Source organism: Tachypleus tridentatus, chromosome 11 (genome assembly GCF_004210375.1).
Source record: "Tachypleus tridentatus isolate NWPU-2018 chromosome 11, ASM421037v1, whole genome shotgun sequence".
Classification (NCBI taxonomy): domain Eukaryota; kingdom Metazoa; phylum Arthropoda; class Merostomata; order Xiphosura; family Limulidae; genus Tachypleus; species Tachypleus tridentatus.
In genome coordinates this window covers 101196618-101223425 of record NC_134835.1, presented here as the reverse complement: position 1 = coordinate 101223425, position 26808 = coordinate 101196618, and the positions used below count along the sequence as shown (strand labels likewise).

The 26808-nt window shown below is 33.9% G+C and overlaps 1 long non-coding RNA gene across 1 annotated transcript in view; it reads right to left on the bottom strand.

Moving 5' to 3' along the window:
- The window catches only part of LOC143231402 (uncharacterized), a 45418-nt gene extending 30463 nt beyond the window's left edge, over nucleotides 1–14955 (bottom strand). Inside the window, exons 1-4 of the long non-coding RNA XR_013016898.1 lie at nucleotides 14947–14955; nucleotides 13230–13299; nucleotides 11665–11742; nucleotides 10901–11032 (exon numbers count right to left, since the gene is read on the bottom strand). This is a non-coding gene — a long non-coding RNA (uncharacterized LOC143231402). The remainder of the gene's footprint in view (nucleotides 1–10900; nucleotides 11033–11664; nucleotides 11743–13229; nucleotides 13300–14946) is intronic.
- Nucleotides 14956–26808: the final 11853 nt, after the last annotated feature.

Below are 26808 nucleotides of genomic sequence, written 5' to 3'. Positions count from 1 at the left end.
TCACACCACAGCTACTAAAATTACTCCAGGGATGGAGAGGTTATATTAAGATTTCTTTAGAAAAGAGTAACAGGCAGGGTTTTCAGTATGTTTAAGAGTAAGTGGGTGATACTAATGAATCAGGCAGGTAATCCTGTTAGTGTACTATGACTCTACACCATATTTTATGCACAATATCTTAAGGAAGATCCAGAGGCATGCTCTCCCAGAAATATTTAAAATCAGAAACACCATTCTCTCTATTTTCTGGTCTCTTTTAAAACAAGGATATAAAAAGTGTTTAAAGTTGCAATGAACATGTGATTTAGTATTTTCTTCATTAGGTGTATAACATGTTTTCATAAATGTTATAACTCTTCTCCCTTCAGTAACATGAAGATGACTTTGAAGTATGCAAAACTTTTTGGTAAATATAATTTTTTGGGGGGAGTGGGTGGGGTGGTTTGATTTACTGGCTGAATCCGAAGCAATATGACTATTTTTAATTTCGTATGAATGAGTAGAGAATGCCTATTAAGCACATACTACTGACCATACAATCTTCTTTACATTTTTCTCTCTCTCACAATAAAGTATTTAAAATGACTTTAAAACATATTCCTTTAATTAAGGACCTGAAAGTTCTGTTAAAATAATGTTGATGACTGAGATTTTACAAAATAAAAAAGAGCTTGTTGATAAGGCATATACAAAACGAAAGTAACTAGACAGAATTAGGTAGCTTCTCTGTTATCAACTGATGTAGGTGATTGACTGACCTGGCAACTTATGAAAACCACATTAAAAGCCTTAAAAAAAAAAGAGATTTTATTGAAATATATAAATTTATTCAGAAAGGATGAATGTGTCTTGATTTTTTGTAATTTATCTAAAGACCAAAGAACGAGAATATACAAGTTTAGGATTTTGAAAAGACATACTAGATTTTAGGTAAGGCCAATTTTATCTTCTTAACAGGTTGTCATACATAAACAATAAATTATCACCAGCATCAGTGTACAACAACACCTTGCAAGATTGGAACAGATAATTTCTGGAAAAATGGAATGTGGGGTTACCTTTATTTCTTTTTATGTGAGAGTGTATAGGAAAAGCTCTGACAGATCAAGTGGTTTCTTGTTGCTAGTAGTCTACTATTATGTTAATAATCATTAACTCTCTTTTTTTAACATGCAATAAAGTTGATTGCTCTTTCAATCTTAACTGAAAGGGTAATGTAACCTTTTCAAACCTTACATAAGCATTATCTTTTCCTTCTACACTTGATATTGAATATAAAAAAGCCCCAATTTCATAATTTGCTTGGGAATGTTCAATACTTGAAACAAGTTAAAAGATAAACCAATTCTTATGTGATAACCCATCCATTCTAATAGCATTTTTTCTATACAATACATAACAACAGCCAATATTTTTTCTTGAGATAAGGGAATCATACCTGTACATAATACTCAAAATAAAGCCTAAATAGTGATTAAAACAATGAAATTGTCTTCCTAACTTTATAATTAAAACTTCCCTCAACAGACAGTTGAAAGAGTGGATGTCACAACATTTTAAGAGTTATTCTCCAAATTTAATTAAACAACTTTACCATCACTGAATATCAATAACATTAGTCTCGCAATTAGTTTATAATTCAAATCTTAATATGCTGTGATATCATGACTAGGAAATAATTTTTTTTTAAAGCCAAAGACAGATTTTTTTCTTATGCTGAAAATGTATTTCCAATAGGTAGTTACCTCTTCTCACATAACTAGCTATTCTTGTACATTGCTACCCTCTATCTGAACAAAATCTTTAGCATGCCAGAATACTTGAATCTCCTACTTATCTGGAACTGACTGTCATGCATCTTTTATGGAAATCATCATGTGACAACTCTCCACTTATAAGTGTGTGACATACTCTCTGTATGCATGTATGTGACTATTCAATTCTATCAAACTACAACTTAAAAGTTTCAGCAAAACTATGGAATCACTGGTTTCTTATGGGGTCAAAGGGGAAAGTGTAAAAGAAGGCAAGAATCTATCAAAAATTCATTTTCAGTTTTGGAATATTAAAACTTCTGATACAGTACATTACCTCCACTCCTCACACTGAATAAGTAGAGAGTCTGGTGTAATGGAAAGAAAGAAGCATTTTTCAAAAGTATTTGGAGGATACTGCTTATAAGAAGATCTTTGGAATTGAGAATTTGATGTGGAAGAACACACCACTTATGAACCAGGTATGGTCTTTGCCCATATTTATGAAAATCAATCAAAGAAAACATCAAAGTCAGTAAGATGTAGAGTGGCTATAGAACAATGGACTGTACATAGCAAGTCACTCCAGTATGAAACAGAATCATACTATCAACAAGTCAACTACAAATCAAAACACAGCCACCTAGTGGCTACTTTTGTAGGTTTCATAACCTACAAGTCCATAAGAATAGAAGGAATTTCAGACACTTGAGAAATTGTTTGGTCGATATGGGAATGCAACATCCGAGACTGAAAAGATGTCTACTAAATGTAAACCATCTCTCCCAAACTTTAAATTGACAGAAATTACCCCAGTGCAGTAACATCCTCAGTAAAAAAACATCAAGAAATAACAGAAAAGGAAGAATCATAGTAAGCTGTAAATGCCTCCACCTTGACCTACACCCTTGTGCAAATTAATTGAAACAAGACGGAAAATTACGATTTTTTTCAGATTTTTGCATTTTATTTCTGAGAATCCAAAAATTACTCACAAATTAATACATGATATAACCGCCTTTATATTTCAGAAGATCATTAATCCTCTTTGGCATCGAGTCCACGAATTGACTGCAATCTTTACCAATTTTTGGATCACTGTACCACATTTCAATTATGGCTTCAATCAGCTTATCTTTCGTAGTACAATCTTTTCCCCAAAGTCTTTCTTTACAAATCGCCCAAAGATTTTCAATAGGATTTTAGTCTGGAGAGTTTCCAGGCCAGTCGAGCACATTTATTCGCTTTGTAGTCAGAAAATTCTTCACAAGTTTTCATACCACATAAAGGTATGATGAGTGACACCAATCTATAGGGTGAACTGCAATTTTAATGGCTCACTCCCATGTTACACAGTGGACAATATCGTGCAAAATACACCAGCAGAACACTACTGTCCTACTTTCATCTGAAATGTTTCATAACCATTTATATATATATATTATTTTTATAACGTTAAAACATTCAGGAAAATGCTAAAAGCAAAGAAACAATGTGTGGAGAGTATGAACTGAAAATGTCAAAACACCTCAGTATGGTAGGAAAAAGGAGAAAGTGTCCCATAAAAAAAACAACCTAAATATAAGTGGAACATAAAAGGAAGGAAATGGAACAAAAAATAGCTGGAGGAGTGCCAACAGGGTAAAACAAAGCTAAAAACCATGCTGCAGATAAAAATGTATAGTTTTAGAAGAGATTAAAATAACATAAAATCAGAAATAAAATCTGCTGATGGTACACTAAGGAATAAAGAATTAAAGCCTATACAATGTGAGACTTGCAATTATCCATTCTCAAATCAGTAACACAAGATTATCATGATATAATGACATGAGAAGGGGAATATACTGTGAAACATGTTTAATAAACTAACTGAGATAGGCAAAGCAAATTCTGCAGTAGAGGCTTGGGAGACCATCTATGAGAAGGTGCAGGAAAAACTGATCGAATCTCGGTCATCTGAAAATGGGTTCAGTCATTACAAAAGAAAGGTGAACAATACTGAGAGCAGGTAATATGATCTCATTCCCCAAAATCCCTCACAAACAAAATTAATGGTAAAGAAGTATAAATTCAACAAAATCAACCTTAAAAGTACATATTATTACAAAGACAGATGAAAACGAAAACAGTCGACAGAACGAAAATGTTAAGAAATTGTAAAGTCAAATAATTATACATGACTGTATAAAATTAAGAAAGTTTGTAATAACAATAACATATGTATGAGACCTGATATACAGTAGAAAAATACAATTCCACTCATGATTCATATACCAGTAAGATGAATTATAGGTAAACCTAAAATAACAAAATCCACGGTAAATCTAGGAACTTGTATAAACAAGAAAAAGTTAAAACAAAGACTACCAACTAACCTGAATTTGACTATGAGTATTAACCAATCTAATGAAACTCATGGAACCCAAAGAAATATAGATAATAATAAGATTATTCAAAAACCATAACAGTAGAATGTCTTATCTTTACAAAGTTGATATGTATTTCAAATATATAGGTCCCAAACTCAAAACAAAGCCAGACAACAGTCAGTGTACTAAATGATCAATCTCCTGATGAAATAAAGCCCTGAAGCCAATGTAAACATGCTAATAGAACATATCACCTCCAAAGTGGTAACACAGAATTCATAATGCAAAGTGAATAATGAAAAAAAGATACAACTGCACTGTCAGAATAAAAGTAAAGTTTTTTAATGAAGTAGTAAGTTCAGTAACTGGGTAGAAGTATCAAATAGTTCCTCTTTGGAATAACTCGGCATGTTCTACACTAAATAGTAAACCTGTTATGACAGATTCATCCAAAGATATGGAAAAATATTAAAAATAAAACACTTGAAAATAACAGAAACTAAAAATTATAACACAATAGAGGAAGTCAGTTGTGTCAAGAGAGGTTTTTGACACTCTTATTGGTGGAAGGATGTCACATGATGATTTCAGGCAAGATGCATGGCAATAAAACAATTTAAAAAAGTGAGAGATTCAAACCTTGTAGCATATATATATATACATATACATATGTTCATGACCACTTACACAATTTGTACACCTGTACCTCTAAATTTTGATCACCCTGGGAGAATAACTAACATTCAAATCACTATCAAGCTTCTTGGATCTTTCTCAACTTTGTACAGTATCATTCTGTAAACAATTTCTTACAATTTTATAACTGAAGATAATTCTGGTTACAACCACTGTACCAAAATCAAGAAGATAAATCTTCTCCCACTGTATTTTCAGAACCATGGTTACAATAATCCCTGCAGAAAAGTCCTGGTAATTGTGCTGCATGAGTGTATTTACAATCTACAGTGAATGGACAGCAGAAAGTAGAGGATCATTATGTAAGAAGTTCAGTCATCTTGAATTAATGTCATCAGTGGGGTACCTCAAGGATCAGTGTAAGAAACTTTAGTGTTTTGTATTTATATTAATGGTGTAGATGGAAAACTGGTCAATAAATTTCTAAAACTTTATGATATTTTCATATCTGGGCACATCATATGTTTTATATCTTTTTCAGTGATATAATAATTATAATTTTTATTATTATTACTTTGTTTCATGGCAGCAGCACATGATTCAGAAAACTGTTAACATTACTGTTCTTTTAGTTATTTCATTTCTTTGTTCTCTTTAGCAAAGGATGTTTTTCTCTGTTGGCTGGTTGGTTGATTGTTTGTTTTATGGTACAAAGCAGCAAGGCTATCTGCACCAAACATCCAGAAAAAGTTAAGAGAAAACTACAGTAATATAAGTTTTCAAGTACTTTCTGTAGCATAACTGCAATTATCAAAACTCACCAGGAAGACTAAAAGGTAATAACAAAAACCACCATCAGTCATATGAAGTTCGCCTTTCCAGACCTGGTTCTCAGTTATTTGATGTTATGGACATTTTCAATAAGTAATAAAAATTTTAAAAAAACTTGTAGCAAACTGTTAATAATAACTCACCAGGATGACTAATGGGTAATTCAAACAGCAGCGTTAGTTACCAGAAGTTGGCCTTTCCAGTCCTGGTTTCGAGTTATTTAACATAATGGCCATTGTCTAATTTAAAATCAAACTAGATGGATTTTGATTCTTAAAAGGGAATTACATTAAAAAAAACAATGTATCAAGTAAAAAATCTTAAATGGCATTATAAATATTAATGGCCTTTAAAAAACTAAAAACATTTCCAGGGTGGATAGTGTCACCATCACCAATAACACTGCGTAACGTTATGGACAACCTTGGGACAGACATGTTTAAAATGGTGCCATTATTGAAAGCTATTGATGACTTGCAGATAATGGCAGGATCAAGTTCTGTGAGAGTAGTGAAAGAGGGCCAGTTTTCTGATCCAGCTTCCACTGGAGCATGCAGGATGGGTGACATCGACCACTGCCAGTCCCTCTAAAAATTATAGGAAAATGATCACTGCCTCATAGATTATTGTCAACCCTCCATGAAAAATGGGAGAATAATGAAGTGGAGCAAACTGAGAGATCAATAGCAGTAAAGGACTGACTAGCTGCACGAAAATAAGAAGAAAAACCAGTATTGAAAAGAGAAAGGTTATGATCAGAGAGTATATGCTCCAGAGAACAACCCCTCCTATCAATAAATGCACTTCCCCAAAGCAGATGATATCCATTATAGTCCCCCAGGATTAAGAAGAGAGACAGGAACTGTTCAACGAGAGCATGAAGGTATGATTAATCATGTGTCTCTCCAGGTGACAGGTAGAGAGAACAAACAATGATGGTATGACCCAAGGAAATACGGATGGCTATGGCCTCCAAGGGTGTGTGTCGAGTTGGAAAGACAGGGTGGACACATACTGATCAACCAACAGTGCTACCCCTCCATGCACTCGTTTCTAAATAAATAATTATGATCTGTATCGGCAGGTTTCAGAAATGTTTTTTGTAAGGAGACATCCAGGATGGTAGGAAGCAATCAGTGGTTTGATGTCATGCATTATATCAAGGTGGTCATTTTTATTTATGTGTAGGCAAATTGGGTGGAGAACCCTTCTCTTTACGACCAACACTAAAGGGGCCACACTACAATGACAAACAAGGACACTGCAGCAATGCCAGGGTTTCGTGAGCACTAAACCCAAACACCAGCATCAGATACAATGTTCACAACACCTGTTGAGTACATCCAACACTGGTACTTGGTTGACTCTAGCCCAAGTGCACCAGCCGACTGACTTAAGGGGAGCCATCACAAGGCTGTCTGTCTATGGGAATTCATGGCCAAAATGGCGTGTTAGGGACCTCCCTGAGAAGGTTCTGTTCTTTCAGTTTATCTCCTCTGGGAGGTCCCCGAAAGCACAAGACAAAACTGTTTGATGACACACCTTTGATGAGAAGGTCTTGAACTGCTTCTGTGCGATGTTAGTAGAAAATGGGATCTTAATTGGGGAAACAAATTACAATAGGGGGATTAGGTGAGAAAAACGAGTCTATTTTTCTCACAAAATTCAAATAATCCATGAGTTAGTGGTAAAAGTCTCCCACACTTCTTAAAAATAAGCAAACCTGGCTCCAGTAGGATTTGAATCCAATGAGTAGTTACCAGAATTTGAGACATCGTACAAGGTATCAGTGAAAAACAATAGCATAACATGTTGACACAGTCAAGAAAGAAGGAACTGGTAAAGGAGATGAAAGAGAAAGCTGAGCCAATGAAAAGTAAGGGAACTGTGCAATCTACCTGATACAACATGGGACTCCAAGGTGTTTGCCCACCAAATACCACACTATAAAATAAAAATGTCTGACATTGTCATGTTAAATCAAAAAGTGAAAATTGAGTTTACTGCATAAGCTGCAATAGGAGGATGTGTTACACTCATACTGGTGGAGGGTTGTTGAATGCTAATTTGCACGCTTAAACACAATTGAGCCATGTGGCATACATGTGTAATAAGATAGTAATTCAAAGCTAGTAGTGAGTGATAGTCTGTACACTAGATGGAAATTGTATGAAAAAACTGTGAGAAAGAGTAGGTAATTACATTGGAATTTCAATATGTTTTTTTCAGTAAAACTTTACATATTACATTATTTTTCCCATTTTTTTACACCTTGTATACCATGAAATGAAAATTTGCCCTTTTCATTTTCTGGAATGACTTCATGACACATTTTTTTTATCCTAAATAGCTTTAACTTCTTTACAGTATATCTATATTGATGCTTAAATTTTATGGCTCTTTGAACTGTGTCTAATTAATGATATCACGACACAAGTTGTAAAACATTTTCCAAACAAGTAGCTTACGTTACCCTAAGCAATTATGTAATGCACTGGTTACTAATGAGCATATCACAGGAAAATATTTTGTTTTTCTATTTATTTAACCTAATCTAAAACTTATATTTTATTTACCTTTATGAAAAACTAGAAATATAGTACTTACCTGGGTCTTTTTTTTATCAACTCTTAATTAAAACTATTATTATAATGGTATCACTGCACTAAATGATTGTTAGTTAATCACAAATGCAACAAAGAATACAAAATAACATGCTAAAAGCACACATTGTCCTAGGACTATCAAAATTCTTCTGGCTTTCTTACTATTTAATAAGACCCAATAAAAATTTAGTTAAACTTGCCAATGTGTTTCCTGTGGGAATAAAATTTGCACTAGAAGCAAAATAGACAAACTCCTGTACAGAAAATGATGTAATATAATATTTGGATTTCTGTTGGTTAAAAGTAATATAATTTTAAATAGCAAAGAGAACTAAATTTTGGAAACTTGTAAAAGAGAAAACGTAATGTATGGGTGTGACTAAAGTGGCTCTGTAACCAAATAAGATTGAAGGCTATAAAAAATTATACTTTATCCGAGTAATAACAATATTATAATGAGTGACTTATGTTAAATTTTGTACTTTTTGGAGAAGTGGTCAATATATAAGAAAAGGGAAAATACTTAAAGGTCAAATATCACAACACTGAAACAATGAAAAATTGAAGACATTTTTAAATGTTGTCTTATAAAACTAGGAAATTAAAACTATAATTTCCAAATTTATATTACAAGCTAAGTTTTGTTGCCAAGTTTACTCACCATGATAATAAAAGTAATTTAATTAAATTTTGAATATAACTCAGTAAACTCTCATGACATGCCTCAAGCAATATAATTAATGTAAATATGAAATAACAAAAGTCCAAGTACTGACCCTCAGGTACCCCACAAATAACAAGGGTAGAGTTTCATTAAAGCACTTAAGTGATCAATGTTTTTCTGAAAATTTAAATAGCCTCAAATCAGGTACTCTGCATGCAAACCATAAATATGTAAAAGGTCACTGATCATGTGAGTACTTAATTAATACACTGAACTTTTAGAAAAACATACCATTCATATACTGGTTATCATTATTCATAATTACTTTCACTTTCATTTCTTTCGTAGATTATCCAATGTTTCCAGCTGTTATTTCATTCAGTTGATCCAAAAAACAGTTCTTTTCTAATGAATGATAAGACTGATAGGATATGTATGTTCAAATAAAGTAGGAATTTCACCTTTTTTTTCCCAACATTTTACTTATGTTTATTCATTCTAAGTTTTAAGTTTCTTTTTGTTTGATATATGTATACAAAAAACTATAGCTTGCCAAAATTCCATCACTAACAGCCTTTTATTTACTAGTATTCTACAGCTTTTCTCACTACCAAAGTTAGAATAAGTTGACTAAATTTCATTAAACAAAGTTTATACCTCATCTCCTCTATGACACACTTCTACACTGTTCATTACAATTTTTCAATATTAAAACATTTGCCAAACACTATCCTTGATAAAAACATTGTTTCAAAGTTTAGCAATATCAAACTTATTAAAAGTAACTTTTCCCTGATCCTTCAAAGACCAGCCCCAATTCACGTATTCTGTTTACTATGACTATATCTAAAGAAAGTCCTATTGTTAATTGCACTTCTTCAGTCAACCTTAATACCATCAAAATTACAGGTTTGATGTTCAGATATTTTGTATTAGCCAAGAAAGTTTACATGCAGATATCTTTCCCTAAAGCAAATAAAGGATCAGCATGTTTGGTAACAGGGATTCAAACCTACAACCTTTATATTAGAAACTGAGTGCCCTGAATAAACCACTAGTTAACATGTTAATTCTACTATTATGTGCCAAATACACTGTTAGTTTATTGAAGTATGTAAAATTATCCAAGGGATTAGAAGGATAAAGGCTTAATTTCTTTGCTATATTGTGAACACAATAGGACAAGAGAGCATAACATTAAAATTTAAAAAACAATGGCAAGGTACCAGCAAAACTTATTTTTATATTAGTGTGATTGGTTTATGAAATCATTTATTGTTAGCACTAGTGAAGGTCAGTACTTACAGAGAACTTAAAAGAGGAATCAATGTTTTCCTTCTGAGTAAAATCTCTACTTTCTCAGAAAGGGATATTTAAGGACAGCCTTATAGGAACAAATGGCACCTCGTTGTACTTATTTTATCCTTTTAATAAACTATTTGATAACTTACACATTTCATAGCTTTAAGCCACCCTAAATGTTAAACTATATAACTATTCAATGTATTATGTTTATTTCTAAATTCCATCACTTTTCTCTGTATTAAGTCATCTACATCTATTCTTCACACATGTTAAACTGAGGATGAAAAAAGTCAAAAACAATATTCACTTATTATTAAATGACAGGAATATGAAAATATATTATAAATTAAAATATACATATAGAAAGACAATCTCAGTTCCTATTAAGCCTTATTCAAAACTTAGATAATTTAAACTTAAGCAAATTACTTAATTATTAATAAAGACATCTTAAATTTCAAGACTCAATAAATAACTGTGTGTGGTATGTGACTAACATGGAAATTTTGGTCTATTTATATACATATATATATATATATCACTATTCATTTTGGCGAGTGTTGCTTTTTAATTACCTTAACATGCTAATAAATAAATGCTGGTTAAATGAAACTGCTGAATGGTACCAATAATTTTTTCAAGAAACTGAATGACAAGCAACTTGAAATGTTTATACTTTTTAAAGTTACATGAATCTAAGCAGATACTAAAAACTATAGAAATTAAACTTACATTCCACTTTCAAAAGAGTCCAAGCTTACGTTCAAAATCATAGAATCTTGACAGATGGTTCAATTCACAGAGACAATGCCCAGCTTGTTGAAGCTTCTTTCTGTTTGTGCAGATAGTCATGGCACAACACCACTGATATAATACAAAATTCTGCTTTACCACATGTAAAAAATTAGTGTATAATCCAACTTGAACTTTTAGACAGGCTAGAATCATGATTTATCTGGGTGATTATCTAAAAACACAGCATTTAAACATGAGGTACAGCTCAATACAAGTACTTGTTTATAAAAACTTACTCTACATTTTCAAAGATTTTCTCGCTCAAAAATTTTCTCTCAATGATCCCTTCACTTACTCTGAATATGTAGATGAATACTGTATAGGAAGATCAGAGTTATAAAATAATAGGTTATGCACTAATTAATATATATTAAATGAAAAGTTATTTATCTGTCTCCTTTTCTGAAAAAAATATAATACTTTCTGTTTACCTTAAAGAAAAAATAAAGACACTGAAATATAACTACTTTGTTTTTTCCTTTAATCCACACATGAATCTTAATACTTTCATAAAAAGACACAGCACAGAATTTGTTCACTAGCACATACTGTTACTCAGTTTTTTAAGTTTGGTGTTAAATCTATCTTATACAATACTTAAATAATAATTACATACAAACAGAGGCTTTGAAGAAGTTTGATTTTCATTTTGTTGTTGTTTAATAAATGTAAAAACACTATCAACCTTACAATAACATTACTTGAAAAAAACAGACAGCTGTCAGTTAGGTGTGCACTCAGCTGAGCCAATTTTCCATCCCAGTAAGCTTCGGAAAGCTCTACACAAGTCATAGAAATTCACCAAATTAATATTGTATCTCTGTAACAATACAGAAATACTGAAAATTTTGTTTACAAGGAAGTTTTGTTAACAAGTTTCCCAACATGAATTCAAATGTCCTCAGTTTGACACTATAACTTGAAATGTCACAGCTCTATATATTTCATCAAATTTTCACACATTTTACTAGTAGTATTATATTATTTGTGAATATGGATGTCTGTCCACTGCATACAAATATGAATAAGAAAATTAAAAAAAAACAGGCACAAAAACATTTACATGTTCATATTATAATTATATATAAATAGATAGATAGATAGAAAGAAAAAGATATTGGTGCAAGGTATTAATTTCTGTGTGTGTTCTTAAAAATTAATAAAAAAATCTTTTTTAGGCCAAAAACTTTTAATTTTTCAATTTTTATCAAAATTTTTACCATCAAAATAATTTTTAAAAAGCTAATTTTAAGAATATTATGCATGTTATTTTAAGCTTAAGACATATTATATTTTCACTTTAAACAAACAATACATGTGAATTAACTGCACCTGCACATTTGTTGTTTCTATTTGAGTTTCAATTACCTCTGTCAAATAATTTTTAAAAATTTTGTTCAGAAAGTAAATGTTTTGTTGAGTTCCAAGTATTTATGTGTCTGTAATTAAGCACACATCTACACAATAGGCTACCTCTGCTTTACCCACCATGCGTATCAGAACACAGAACCAAGTTTCTAGCATTAAAAGTCCACAGACATACCACTGTGCTGCTGGTAGTGGTGCAAGAATTCTAAGAAATTTGTTAACAAGTGCAAAACATGAATAACTAATTCAAACTTTTGACATAGGCGTGTTATAAAGTCATTCTGCTGTTAACAAGTGCATAAAAAGGGATAACTGTTTGAAAATGTGATAAGTACTCATAATACCAACACTTCTATAAGAATATTATTACAACTTACACCTTTTACAGTACGAAATAATATTTTAAAAACAAGTACAAGGTTTCAAACACTCATACAATCATTCTCAAAAACAAAAGTCGTAATGGTGAAGTTGGTTGGTTTGTTTGTTGATTTAGCATTTTATGGCACAAAGTAGCTAGGTTATCTGTGCGAAACGTCTGGTAAAAAGGTAAAAGTAATTTTAGTAAAATTCATAAAAGGAAATTAAGGTAAAACAAAGTTTAAAACAAAAAACGCATAAAACCAATGTTTACATCTCGTCTACAACGTCTACAGTAATTCAAGTTGTAAAGGACTTTCTGTAGCCTCACTGTAATAATCATAACTCACTAGGAAGACAAACAGTTAAGTATAAAAACCACCGTCAGTCACCTGAAGTTAGCCATTCTAGTCCTGGTTTCGAGTAATTTAATGTTATGGCCATTTCTCATTTAAAATTGAACTAGATCAACTGTGATTTTTAAAAGGGAGCCACATTAAAAAGGTGTAATGTATAAATTAAAACGTTATGAACAAACCTTGGGACAGAACATGCTTAAAATGGTGTTGTCGTTGTAAATCGTAATGATGACAAGAATGAAAATGCAGCTAATTGTGATCTGAGTGTTATACAAACTACACACTGGAGCATCAGTTAGAGATAAAAGAAACTGATTAATTAAAAAATTGTGACCTATGCATAGTCTAGTTAGAACAATTTCCTCTTTCCATTTCTTACGGAAGCAAGATGGCCAAAGTCCAATATAGGGTTTTATTTGGAAAAGCTTGTTTTCACGTTGGTATGTACAGGGCACACGACAGGCAAAACTTTCGGCGCCTGTCGTGTGAAAGTGGGTTTTCTCGGGGTACTCCCGTTTCCCCCCACATCAAAATCTTCAGGCATTGGATTTCTAGATCCCAGCCCAGGCAACCTTTTTGCCAGACCCAGAATCGGGCCGTTTGATTTGATCTGAACTTGAGTGAATTACATTCATGTTCACATCTACCCAACTTTTTCTTTTCGAGACAGGTCCCGGCCTTTCTTTCCACTGCTGCCTTTGCCTCCACCCAAAAGACCATTTAGTGAGACATTCCCCACCCAAAAAGTCAAGAATAATAACGATAATTAATTTATTAAAATAATAATAATAAAAAAAAACCCACCACTTAATCCTAATAACAATCCACGAAAGGGGACGAAGAGGAACTACAAAGTTCCTGAACACCCCAGTTGGAGAGAGAACTCTTCTGATTTCTCTCTCTGTAAACTGAACCCCTGCCACGTTAGTTTAGTTTAGTTTAGTTCACGTTGGTCACTCCAAGTCGACTGCCAGTTGGCACGGAGCCAAGCCTTAAATACAGGACCACAGTCCATCTATGGGACAGGCACAGCAGTGATAGTGCCAGAGCAGATAGACGAAGCTGCAGTGCCGACGAGCTCATTCCCACGAATATCAACATGGCACGGTATCCGGAAAAAATGGATAGAAGTAGATGTTAAAGAAATATGGGCCTATCTATTTTGAATATCACCAAGAACAGGGTGTGAACCAACGTGAAGCGATTTTAGGGCCAGTAGAGAACTAAGCGAGTCAGTGTTAATCGTGCAGTTTGAGTACCACTTAGCTTCTTTGTGATGCAGGGAAAGAGAAATGGCATACAGTTCAACAGTGAACATAAAAGCTGTAGAAAGGGTTCTGTGTGAAACCACCGAACCACAACAAACCATGGAACTGGTGGTAAAAGATATGCTGGGTGTGAACTTAATCCAAAATTCCTTCTGGCTTTCATGTCTTACCCATCGAGCACGTGCACGGGCCCGCTGGAAAGCAATGTGGTTCTAGAGTATGGAGCATCTACGGAAAGTATCCCAGGCTCGTTTTTGAGCCTTCCATGCCATGTGGCAGGCACGATTCCACCATGGACAAGGACATAGTGGAAAACGTGTCGAGGTTTTAGGAATAAATTGAGCAGCTGCTTTTATAACACAGTCAGTTACTGGTGCTGCAAAGTCATCTATTAATGGCTTACAGACAAGGGTAGGATAAAGTTCTGCGAGAGCAGTGAAAGAGGGCCAGTTTGCCTGATCCAGCTTTAACCGGGCTACGAGGGTCAGGTGGCATCGACCATGGCCACTGTCTCTCAAGATTATAGGAAAATGATCACTGCTTCATGGATTATTGTCAACCCTCCATGAAAAATGGGAAAATAATGAAGGAGAGCAAATTGAGAGATCAACAGCAGCGAAGGACTTACTAGGCACATGGAAATAAGTAGAAGAATCAGCATTGAAAAGAGAAAGGTTATGATCAGAGGAGCAACCTATCAATATCAGCACTTCCCTAGAGGATGAAAAAGTGAGACGGCAAATGTTTAATGAGAGTATCAAGGTCTGATTGTCATATGTCTCTCCAGGTGACATGTTGAGAGAACAAACAGTGATGGTATGACTTAAGGAAACACTGATGGCTACGGCCTCCAAGGATGTATCAAGTAGCAAAGACAGGGTGGGCATATGCTGGCCAACCAATAGTGCCACCCCTTCATGCACTCATCCATCACACAGCCTGTCATTTCTGTATAAAGAAAACTGCCGAAAGGTGACTGTATCAGCAGGTTTCAGAAATGTTTTCTGTAAGGAAAGACAAACAGGAAGCAATCAGTGTTTTGACGTCATCCAGATTAGAATGTAAACCTCGACAGTTATTGATATTTGTTCCTTATTCATGAAATGCCCAATAGCACACCTTTCTGAAATGTACATTGGTATTTACATTATTATAATTTACCATCTATACTTCATATTGATGGCATTTTGGGAAGCCCCTCCACAGTTTACCTTAGCCCCTCCAACAAAAATATCCTGGCGCCGCCACTGTAGTCTTAGATTTTTTGTTATAAGCTGTCATTGGCTTTCTGTTTCAACACTGAAAAATTTATAAACTTACGAGTCAGTGTTAAGTGTTTATAACATTTGTAAGCCTTGTTGCTTTTTAAAATTGTGTAATCGTTTGAAATATTGACAGGTTTTGGTCTAGACGAATTTTGAACAGTGGACTTCTGTAACCACACATCTAACGTGAAATGGAAGCTCTTAATTTACAATCTGCAGCTGAATTTTGACACGCTACGTTTTGGAAGTGGATGTTTCTGAATTGGAGGTTGCTCCTACGTCTGTCTACAAAATTTTACGAGTGTACCCCTTTGAAAATTTTTATGTAAGTTAATATTTAATATTGTTCTTTTAAAACTTAAAACTTTTAGTTTTTTCTCGCTTATTACAGAGTACTATTATACGAAATCTTATACTGTAGTACTACATTTATCATTTATATACTGGTACAAATATTTATGTAGGTATTCAGTTCCGCTTCTATTAAAACCATTTGTGTGTTGTTGATGAATTCTAAAATGTTTAATTTGGTGTGACTGATTTAATCTATATTTAAGTTGTTCTTATCGTCGTTGGTTACTCAAAGCTGCAGAATGGGCTTTATACTCTCTGACTTTGTGATCAAAACCTAGTTTTTATGGTTTAACTATGCTAGCTTACTGTTGACCCACTTGAGGAACCTATATTAACAATAAGTTATCGAATATGATTACTTCAAATTTACATGACTGCAGTAAACTTCCACATGGGTAAATACGTTATATACAAACAAATTTAATATGTAACTCAGAATTTGACAATAACAGCTGAAATAAAACCACCATGGAAGTAGATCTATCAAGAATATATTTTGACATTTATTGGCGATTCCTAGGTAATTTTTTGTTACCAAAAAGTTATTACTTGTTCGAAGGATATTTGGCATCCTAGTTTGACGAAAACTATTCGTACACTAAAAACATAAAGATATTTTCAGATAGGAAATTGTGAATTTCCATTGTACTTGGTGGTATTGGAAAACAAAGGAAAGCGAATCAGCTTTGGCAATCATAGATATCGAGAAAGAGATCTGAAATATATCATACCTCAGTAACAGAAATAAAGAGCATTGTCTTATAACAGCTATCAATGGATACCAGTTCAATATACGCTCCAGAACGATAACAACTTAGTATGGGGTCGCTAAAACACATCTTTCAATCATGCCTCTCGTTCAACCGTCGCATACTTCAAGGAACTGAAGAATGAAACGGGTATTAAGGATCTTCCTTATGAAATCATACCGAGGAAATTTTAAAACGAGATGCCTATAGATTTCTCTACAATCAGATTATTAAAATGAAAGCTGAAAAACCATTATCGTCGTATATTACATAGGTTATGGAAAGCATGCAAGTAGAGTGAGGTGCGTTAAAAATGAAAAGTAGGCTTACGATAGCTGTCTAAAGTGGAAAACCAGGTCTATTATCAAAAATCAAGTTTGTTAGATAGATCATGAACAGACATGGTGAGAGTCCAAAATACATTTTTAACATAAAGTAGCACTGCACAGGCCCGGCATGGCCTAGCGCGTAAGGCGTGCGACTCGTAATCCGAGGGTCGCGGTTTCGCGCCCGAGTCGCGCTAAACATGCTCGCCCTCCCAGCCGTGGGGGTGTATAATGTGACGGTCAATCCCACTATTCGTTGGTAAAAGAGTAGCCCAAGAGTTGGCGGTGGGTGGTGATGACTAGCTGCCTTCCCTCTAGTCTTACACTGCTAAATTAGGGACGGCTAGCACAGATAGCCCTCGAGTAGCTTTGTGCGAAATTTCCAAACAAACAAACAAAAAAAACAAACAAAAAGCACTGCACAACAATTTATTTGAAAAGTTTTGCTTCCTAAAAAGTTTTTGCTGATTGTGAGAGGTATCTGGTGGGTATGCACAAATATAGTTTTAGTTTTGCTTCATCACGTAGGAACTATGAGAAATAGACAGTTAACTGTTTATTGGCAATAACGTATTAAATTGCGTTTATGTTTCTAATACGCTATTAAGATCAACATAATTAAAAGTGTTTTGCTCCTGATTTTCGTTTGTATTCAATGTCCGGTGCATCACGTTGCAGTGTCGAACAGTAGACATCAAGCATTGATGGATTCCAGTTGCCCTGATGTCGTTTTTCCATTGTAGCAATGTCCTTGTGAAACCTTTCACCGTGTTCGTCACTGACAGCACCGAGATTTGCGGGAAAGAAGTCTAAGTGTGAGAGGAGGAAATGAATCTTGAGTGGCATGTTGCAATTCTTTGTTTTGTATGCTTTGAGAAGTTTGTCTACCAGCTGAATGTAATGTGGAGCTCTGTAATTGCCAAGAAAATTGTCAACAACGTGTTTCAAGGCTTTCCAGGCAATCTTTTCCAGCCCAACTAACAGATCTTCGAATCGCTTGTCACTCATACCATGTCTGATCTGAGGGCCAACAAAAATGCCCTCTTTGATCTTGGCCTCAGTTATTCTTGGGAACATCTGTCTTAAATAACGAAAACCTTCGCCTTCTTTGTTCATTGCTTTCACGAAATTCTTCATAAGTCCCAATTTTATGTGAAGAGGAGGCACAAAATCTTTGCCGGGTCGACAAGCGGTTCATGCGCCACATTTTTCTGTACTGGAACTAACTTTTTACGGAGTGGCCAGCTCTGTCTAGAATAATGTAACTCTTTGGCACGATTGCCCCATTCACAGATAAAACAACAGTACTTTGTATAGCCGAGCTGCAGTCCCAGTAACAGAGCAACGACTTTCAGATCTCCACAGATATTCCAGTTGTACTTGCTGTACTGGATGTGCTTCAACAACATTTCTATGTTCTCGTAGGTTTCTTCCATGTGTGCTGCATAGCCAACAGGTATTGAAGGGTGAACGTTGTTATTGTGTAACAGAACGGCTTTGAGGCTTAATATTGATGATTCAATAAAGAGACACCACTCTTGCGAGTCATGGCCACAATCCAAAGTAGAGAACAATTCTTCGATGTCAACACAGAAACAGAGACTGTCAACGTGTGCAAAGAATTTGGTTATATCATCTTGGCGGCTTCGAAAAACAGAAATTTTCGTACCTGGTGACAGCAAACCCCATTCCTGCAGTCTCGAATCCAGCAATTCGGCTTTTCCTTTTGACAGACTCAAATCTCTGACCAGATCGTTTACTTCTGGCTGTGTTATGAGATGTGGATCACCTGAGAAGCACGGTTCAAAATCCGGATCAATGTCATTGCCAGTTCCCTGCATTGCAGTTTCTTCATCTGGTTCGTCTAAAGTCTGTTCCTTTGGTGGTTTCGGAATTGGAAGACTGTCGTCTGAGATGAGCTCTCAGACAGACAGCATATGTCGCACAACAAATGTGGGGCACCCATTCCTGGTCTTGATCACCAATTTTACAGCCGAAGTACAGACGATATGTCTTCTTCACAAGAGCAGTCATTGAGCGTCTCTGATGAACAAGCGTATACTCGCCACAAATATAGCAGTCTGTATCGCGGCTGTTACGACATTAACGAGGCATATTGACCGACACCAATCGTCCTGTAAAACGTCTATAACATTTAACTTACTTGTTACAGTGCCACTGAGGCAATGCTATATTCTGAAACAATTCGTACACACTATAGGGTCTATATTAATCCCATGAACATTATCTGTGTATGCAAGCCACTTTTATAGCCTGCTGAGACAGTGTCAAGCTGGGTCCGACCTGCCCAGGCATGCTCGGGCTGTATACTTCCACAGAACAGCTTCCAACCTGGCCTTATTTCATGCCTGGACATGCTCAGACTGCACAAAACATTTTTCATAGGTCTCTTACAGAAACGAAAATTTTTAGACACAAATTTAAGAAAAAACATGACAAAACTGAATATTTCGATGAAATGGGCAAATTTGGATGTGATTTTCGTGATCAGCAGTCACAAATCCTTAAGGAACACCCAACAGTGTTCAAAAAGCAAATACTTTGTTGTGGAGTGTATGTAATCAGTCTTCTATTATCTTTTTACGAAACGGTACAATTAGTGTAATTAGATCAAACCAATACCACATTTAAGTTTTTTAATGAAAACAAGTTTTAAGTGTCCAATCGGATGATATAATGTGCATAGGTGCTATCTGATTATGTAGAACCAACACAATCAGTAGATTTCAGTTTTCCAAGTGAACAAAAAGTTCAGAGCAGCAACTATAAGAAAAATCAACATACATTTTTTTCTTAGTTAGCAGTTTGAACTCCAGTAGTCTAAAAAATCCAGAATGATAGTGAAATATGCCAAGCCTCAACAAAAACATTTAATGTGGAAAATAAATACATTAACTAGAGGTCCGGCATGGCCAAGTAGTTAAGGCACTCGACTCGGAATCTGAGAGTCGCGGGTTTGAATCCTCGTCGCACCAAACATATTTGCCCTTTCCGCCGTGGTAGCATTATAATGTGATGGTCAAGCCAACTCTTCGTTGGTAAAAGAGTAGCTCAAACATTGGCTGTGGGTGGTGATGACTAGCTGCCTTCCCTCTAGTCTTACACTGTTAAATTAGAAAGAACTAGCACAGATAGCCCTCGTGTAGTTTTGTAGAAAATTCAAAACAAATCAAATTAAATTGTTAGCCAGAAACCACTTAAAAGTAAAATCTTAGCTCACTGGCTACAAAACTAACAAAGTGCGACAAGTAGAATGTAGATTCACTCTCAGATCACTGACATCGTTGACTGCAAACCTAAATTGTATAGACCAAAGTCATAAAACACACAATACGACTCCAAGTTGATCATATCCTGTACAAGCAGCGGACTACACTTTTACAATTGAATCAACAGTTCAGTGCAGCAACTGGAAGAAAAGCTAGCGTACCAACAGTGTACAAAAAGACTTCACAAAATTAGCTTTGATGTGCGTTTCCATAACCTATCATTACAAAGCAGTTCTTCACTGATGTTGAAAAATATCAGTTATTCAAACAGTATCTGTGTGAATGTCTTCTTCACAAGATGTGCCACAAATTGTGCTGCAGCTAGATACAAGACGTGTGACATTACGAGCTAATCCAATTTCACTTCAAAGAGGAAAGACATACATATGGTAATAGTGTAATAGTGGCCGAAGCAGAGAATAGTATAAGTGACAAACTGCTCTTTCCTTATGTCTTTCGGCAATTAGTATTATCCTATATAAGTGAAGTTCGTCAGAATTTTATGTTTTGTTAATGGATAATAACAAAAACCACACTGTTCTCAGTATCGATTTCCAGCTCGTATTAGTAGTTAGAAACGATATGTCTTATTTACAGACATTTTTCTAACATTTACTTGGCTGCATTGTATAATGTACCATACAAATATTTGTGCATATTTATTCCAGTAATTGTCAAATTTTAAGGTTATGTTCGCCAACTGACAATTAATTATTCGTTACTCATGCTTCTAACAGTATAAGTATATACTTTATTGCTGTTGGGCTTAGAATTTTGCTGCAGTAGGTGTATATGACTTGTTGGTGATGCACTCTACTTGTTTTCGAAATAACATACACATTCGAATTAATTAAACGTTATGTATAGCAAATTATTTATATTGTATAAATTTCAGGAATATTATAAATGCTATATAGTTCTCTTCTTCTTGTCAAAAGTCAACTTAATTAAGAAACTCAATTGACAAGTCGAACTTTCTTTCCCTATTTCTCCGTCACTGATATTTAGTGTACAATTCACTTTCAATTTAGTGCGAGTTGCCGCAATCGCACACTGCTCTTCCGATAATCATTTCGTCTTGTTTCTTCAAATTATTTTCTGTTCCCTTTGTCAGAGTACACTCAGGTTGTTTTAGTTACTTTAAATCATGCTTTCATGGAATTAATAAATCGTATACCTGCTATATTCTGACATCAATGAATTACAAACACAACTTCCAATACTCGTCTGCTTTTAACTTTCTTGTAACAGAAAACTAAATTATTATAAAATATGTATTCACAAAAAAAACAACTTGATAATTTTAACAGATTAACTGTTATACATTTACTTTAATATCTGAGTTTGTTTCAATTTGATGCATATGATACATATTACTGGATATATATTGTGCAAGTGTCGTTTGTTCTTTAAATTTGTAGAAGATTCTAGAGAACAGAAATCAACAATACCTGTTTTACAAAAACACTAGCGTATCTTCGAACATTGTTGAACTTTTGAGAATCTCGCCTAATAAGTATATAAAAGCAAACCATCATAAGGCGCGAAAAAAAGAGTAATAGAACATTGTTGGTCAGCTACAGTCGGCATACTATAAGACTCAGAAGCTATAATTGTGATTAACGCTTATTAATAAGAAACTATAGGATTTGACCAGGAACATTTATAGATTTCCAATATTACAAACTTCAGTGAACTAATTTCGGATGTTGGTATTTCTACAAAGCCATCGCATAACTTCAGAAGAAAAACTTAAACGTGAAGGATAGAAATAACTAGTATTCCTGTAAAGGGAAAGGTACTTGTGTATCAACATAAAAAAGTAATTTACGCCTTTTGGACCTGGACCACATTCAGTTCCAGAATATGTTTGTTTATAAATAATTATTTGTAATAATAATTATGAATTGTATTGTTTTTCTTTTCTTTTGTATATTAAAATATATTGATGTTAAGAGAGAAAATTGTGTGTATCTGTCTTTGTGGCAACTATCATAAATTTGACACATCTTGATATTCAATTAACTTTTAAGTTAAAATTTCCTGCTATATGAAATCATAATACCTAACGTACGTAATATACTAAATAGGAAACTCGTCCGAGGTAATTTATAATACGTAACATAACATCTACACAAAACTGACATTTATGTCATGACACAAGCTCCTCTTCAATTTACAATCTTTTTTTTTTCTATTTACAAAAACTGTTCTCAGCTCACCCTCAAAATGTGTTCATTTACATTCCCTTTGATGGCTTCAGTGCAAAACATGTAGTTCTTAAGGTACAATCCTTGCACTGTCAATCTTGCACCTCTGAAGGAATGTACGTGGCTGCTGGTCCGTCTGAATGATGAACTCCTTCCTATATAAATACTTCTAGATCTTCCAAGTGGCAAATATGATGGCCAGACACTCTCATTAAATCACAGAGTAGTTCTCTTTTATATTTAACAACGTTTTACTTTCATATTTTACTGGAAACAATTCAGCTTCATGTTCTTGTAAGAGTACTTTTCTAATTTCCAACTCCAATGTCTGAAGCATCTACCTGGACAATAAATGATTTGTTGAGTAGGATTTTAAGAATTGGTGAACTTTTTAACATGTTCTATTATTTTCTCTATTTCCAGTCTTTGTTCTTTCTCTTTCCTTTTTTCTCAATGTGTGCTCTTTTTCTCTCTATTTCTAGTCTATGTGTTCTCACATTTTCTTCCTTTTCTCTTTGTGCTCTTATTCTATTTCTAACTTGCTTTTCTCTAATTTTCTTTTCTTAGTCTTTCTTCATCTCTTCTCTGTCAAAGCTCCTCACTCTTTAGTTCTTGTTGTTATTTAACGAATTATCGCAATTTACTGTCTTTTAACTCAAGATGAGATCATCTTTCCACCTATTTATTAAACTCCCTTTATATTGTTGTATAAAGTAATTGCAATCTCTATATTATTTTCGTTATGAGTCAACTTATTTCCACTGTCATTTTCTTCTATAGCCTCTTAATAATATGTAACACTGAATGGTTCGCCAATTTTTTTAGATGTTAAGATTGTTATGTTCTCCAATTGTCAATTAAAGACTGTTACTTGTACTTCTTAATAATATTAATATATAGTGTTTTGTTGTTGAGCTTAGGATTCTTCTACAGTAGATGTCTGTGACTTGGTGGCGATAAATTTAACGATAAATAAACAGAAAAACTCCTCTGTCTTGCAAACAATAGACATGTATATTCGAACTAGTGAAACATATGTACAACAATTTTTTTACACCATAGAGCTTGCATAGATATCATAAACACTATTAGGTTCTCTCCTTTTTTCAAAAGTCCACTTACTTTAGACTTACATTAAACTTAGTTGACAAGCGAAACTATCTTTCCACATTTCTGTAGCACCAGTTTTACGTGTGTATAAGTAGCTTTAAGTTACCATAGTCGTATACTGCTCTTACAATAATCGTTTGGTTTTCTTTCTTCAAAATACCGTGTTTCTCCGATAATAAGACCTACCCATAAAATAAGACCTAGTGTGATTTTTGGGGATAGTTTTAATATAAGCCCTACCCTTAAAATAAGCCCTAGTTAAGAGTGGCAGGAAGAGGAAAGAAATAAAAAAAATTAATTTATTAATTAGTTTAATAGTTAGTTAATTAGTTTGTTTAAGTATAATCAGTTAGTTTAATAGTTTAATAATAGTTTATTTTAAATGGTTAGTTTAATAGTTTTACTTTGTAACTTCATTTTTTTAATATACCAAAGTAAGACATCCCCCGAAAATAAGCCCTAGTGTCATATTTTGGAGTGAAAATTAATATAAGCCCTGTCTTATTTTCGGAGAAACACGGTATATCTTGTTCCTTTTGTCAAAGTACACTGATTCTCATTACTCAAATTCTCCTTTCATTCAATTACTTTAAAACTACAATTTGAGAGAATAAATTATTTTTCTTATCCACTTTTATACTGTCAGTCTTCTTTAACGTTAGGCCTATGTAATTCGTTAGGATCAACACTTCTAGGGCAGTTAATATCACGCCAAACCTTTCCTAAAATAGCTCCTTTTCGTTGAGTTTCTTTTTTCACTCACTCTGTCTTTGTGTGTCTGTTACTTCTCGCTCATCTCATATCATTTATACCTTTGTTACTAAATAGCCTCCTCGCTATATTCTTGATATAAATGAGTTACAAACACAACTTCCAATAATCGTCGGCTTTTAACTCTCTTATAATAAAAAAACAACAAAATAATCGTAAATATTCATTCACGACATAAACAAATTAATAATACCTATACTAAACAATTTTTATATCATGAAAATAATATATACTTGCATGTCAAATTACATGATTGCTTACACGAAACTAGTTACAATAAAAAAAAAAGGAATTCAACGTTGCCACTGGCATTAGCTAATAATTAATCAAGTAAACCTAAAATGTTGTGAGTAGAGTGTTTTAAGACACATTTTAAGCTCTTTTAATACCCAAATCCACTGTGTTAATTGCCATAAATTCTTCTTCATTATTATAACGTACTTTTGAAGACATCACAGGGTTTTAGTAATTTAAACTTTTCGTAAGTTTTACAGTTTTTAGATTTGATATTCATAAAGCAGTGAAGAAACATTTTATAAGAAAATATGTTCCCTTAACGAATTGTGTAACGGATTTACCGTCATACGTGTATTTTGGTGCCTATGTTTGTTTAAGTATAGTTTTATGCTAATGACTTATATTGTTGGACGTGTATATCGCACAAGTCCTGCCTGCTCTTCAAATTTGTTGAAGATTCTCGAGAGCAAAAATCAACATTATTTTTATTATTGGACCATACCTATAACCATTTGTACTCGTTACAGTTTACATACTAGTACTTAATGGTGAGTATGGTGGTACTTTGGTGCCCATATACAAATTTTGGCAAGGTAGAGATCATTTTCAACTAAGACATTTTGCATTTAGATGTGGTGGGTGCAGTTTATTTAAGAGGGATTAATGGGAGGATTGATAAATAATTGATAAGGATTGGCTTAGATGGTTTTATCTTAAATTTTAATTTAGTGAATTGGAAGGCCTAGCTAGACCAAAAATATCCTTTGTTGTATTTAAATTGTATTTAAAAATATATGTAAATGAGTAGATATGATTTATTTTGGTTTTGAATTTCAAGCAATCTCATTCGAGGAATATATGTGCTAGCCGTCCCTAATTTAGAGACTATAAGCAAGAGGAAAGGCAACTAGTCAACACCATCCATCACTAGCTCTTGGGCTGATCGTTTACTAATGAAAAGTGGGATTTATCATTACGCTATAATGCACCCAACTTTGAAAGGGCGAGCATGTTTAGTGAAGTGATTCCAACCCATGACTCTATATTGTAATAAATTTACTGTTGTAGATTCATTTTAGTGCCTACGCTTGTTTCTGTATGTATTTCTTTTTTATGTGATTTATATTCTTGACTGTATGTTGCACAAGTACCGCCTGTTCTTGAACCTGTGAAACGTTCTTGTGCATAAAAATAAACAATGTACTAGATGTGTAAGTTATACTAGCAATTGACAGAATTGTTGCAAGTGAATGTTCTATAGTTTCGTGTGATTGATATTTAAAACCCGTCGAGCCGAGAGACAATAGGTTATTATTGCTGGTTAACTACAGCCTTCCCCAACTCTATTAAATTTAGTGTACTCCACTACCCAAATAAGATTCTTGGATGTAACTCTAACATTAAAAGATGGTTTTTACATACTGATTGGTACCGAAAACCAATTTTCACGTAAGCAAAACTGTCATCCTTCACACACCAAGTGCAATATCACATTCAATCAAGCACTTAGGTTATAAAAGATATGCTGTGATAGTAAGAACTATAACCGTCCCATTAATTCTTTGAAACAGACTATGACTGAAAGAAGTTATAAACAAAAGATTATCATCCAAGAAGTTGAGAAAGCTAACAACATACCTTGTACATCTGCCTTGAAACAATCACCTAAATCCAATTCTTCTCGTGTTCCACTAGGTATTATTAAAAGCATTTACCTCGGATACTAAAGAAACACTGTTACCTCCTCCAACTTAATTATTGATTAAGATATATTTTTATGGAAGTTTCTGTCATTTCTTTTAGAAATAATAAGAATTTGTATTCACACTTAGTTCTCGCTAAAGTAAACTCTAAGCCGACACCAGGTGGAAGACAACCTTGAAATAGCAAGCGATGTCAAATTTGTAAGTTCATGCAGAATTTAGATATATTTTCCGATAAAGATAACCAAAGGCAGTTCAAAATCACTAATTACATAAACTGTACTACGAAAAATGTTATTTATTTAATCCAACACCGAAAATGCAATTTTCGATATATAAGTCAAACCAAAACAACTATATGGGAGTGTTTTAATAACCATAAATCAACAATAAAACAAGCAAAACACTTTAACATGCCTGGACACTATCCTGAAGACATTAAACTTATGGGTATGGAGACAAATTTTACATCTAA